At 29.5% G+C, this 2059-nt stretch overlaps 1 long non-coding RNA gene across 1 annotated transcript; it reads left to right on the top strand.

Annotated features, from left to right (window-relative positions):
* Positions 1 to 752: 752 nt before the first annotated feature.
* On the top strand, positions 753 to 1419 carry LOC111693156. The gene is made up of 3 exons (XR_002763358.1): positions 753 to 842; positions 900 to 1012; positions 1079 to 1419. It is a non-coding gene; the product is annotated as an uncharacterized LOC111693156 (long non-coding RNA).
* The last annotated feature ends 640 nt before the right edge of the window (positions 1420 to 2059 follow it).

The following is a 2059-nucleotide window of genomic DNA, read 5'->3' as shown; positions in this document are numbered from 1 at the left end:
AGGCAAAAGCAAATAGCGAAGTGATGAAGAAAAATACAGGTGTAACTAAAATGCTTGACCAAATTGTCTTACGTATTTATTTGTTTGTTTGCATTTCCCCACACAAATACACTGTGCCCTAAACTGATGTTACAAAATTCATATTTTTTTCAGTTCAATTTAAAAAAATCGCTGAAACATGTCAATTAGTAAATATAAATTGTCACTTTTCTGCAATATTTTCTATTTTTTCGAGAAATGTTCGACAGCCCTATAACATTATCGACATTTTTTTTAAATAGGACGCTTTATATTTTATAGTATAAATTTTAAAGACGAATTCAGCGATATATAAAGTTATACCTACTTTTTTGTCATAGTTGTCAAAAAATGTTCACCATTACACAATGCCCAATTCGGTGTTCAAAGTTATCAATTACATTTTGGACAACATTTGGTGTTATGCTTCGAACTTCTTTTCTGATATGATTTTTCAATCCTTCGATAGTGTCTGGTCTGTTCACATACACTTTGTTTTTAGATAGCCCCACAAAAAAAATCTAGTGGGGTTAAGTCAAGGGAGCGTGTTGGCCATTCAAGTGGTCCTCGTCTGCCTATCCCAAGGATATTTATAATACATAGGATTGCTCGATCCCTATACCTTCAACGTTGGCCGTTTTCCCACTCTTCCGTGACGTCATCGCGGACCTGGATGTGTAAGAAGCTTGTGTATTCTTATGGAGCTTGTGCGTTCATTTAATAAACTTGTGTTATATCTTCTTTCTTAAACTTTTAGCAGTAGTGTGTGTAAATTGTAGAACTTTTTTGAATCTTTGTGCACTATTTGTAGTAATAATAATGTGGTAAGTTGTAAGAAACAAATATAATTCTTAGTGGTAACCTATAATCTTTCATAATAGATGAGATGCCGTGGCGCCGTTCTACTATGTATGGCTTTAATAACAGCCGTATTTCAACGAAAACGGATAATCCGGAAATAGTTTACCATAATTTTCCCAAGGAAAAACATTAGGTAATAATTACATTATTTGTTCAATGTTCAGGTTGTCGTAAACAATTGCTGTATATTAATTTGTAGGTTTGCCTCCACGAAAACTTCTTAAAACAACTGCTGTGCCATCATTATTTCTTCCAAACAAACCACAGGATGTAACAAGTTTACGGACACAAAGATATAATAAAAAAAGGAAATGGAAGAAGAGTTACAAAGAAAAGAGGAAGAACCGATATATCGATGTATCGACAGCGTTTCAGATCGCTGTGTACCTTTATGATTTTATATCAATTAATAATCATTCTTTTTATTTAATGTGTAATATAATAAAATTATGTTGATAAAAATAAATTTAATTTTCAATAAGCAAAAATTAGTAGCACTGAAAGAAAATAAAGTCGGTTCCATCTTATAAGAAGACAAACTAATACATTCTATATTTATCAACAGGTACAACTAATGTAATGTAATTTTAATATGATATCTAATCATTGTGATATTATAACTACAGTACTCTTCGCTCATTAAAATCAATTGTATTAAATTTTTTAATTGTATTTTCTGCTATAGAATAGAATAATATAAAAATATTTAGAGTAGAAGGCAAAAGTTCTATCCATACCACAAATTCGTAATAGTTATCTACTTATATTATTTTGTGTTATACGAAAAGATGTGATGTCATACATCGATCATTTTTCAAAAATTGTCATCTCTAGACGTATACCTGAAATGTTATCAGCCACCAGCGGTTACAAATATCACCACTTTTTATAATGAAACTCTAGTTACTATTTTGTGAATGAAACTTGTTCAGGATATATTAATTATTATTTTCATAAATGCACATTAAGAGCATACTCTTCTTTACAACACTAGTTTTAATCATTTGTATCGTTTTATTTTTATTTAATAAAAAACAGTTACCTACTACTTACTACTTTTTTAATAGGTATACCTACAATAGTTTAGAAATTATTGAATGTGCTTAGTTCTTTTAAAAATATAAATGGAATAAGTTACTAGTACACATTTAAATAATAATTACTTAACTTTAAACATATA

The sequence above is a fragment of the Anoplophora glabripennis genome, unplaced genomic scaffold (genome assembly GCF_000390285.2).
Source record: "Anoplophora glabripennis isolate ALB-LARVAE unplaced genomic scaffold, Agla_2.0 scaffold124, whole genome shotgun sequence".
Lineage (NCBI taxonomy): Eukaryota > Metazoa > Arthropoda > Insecta > Coleoptera > Cerambycidae > Anoplophora > Anoplophora glabripennis.
This window is presented reverse-complemented; position numbering and strand designations above follow the sequence as displayed.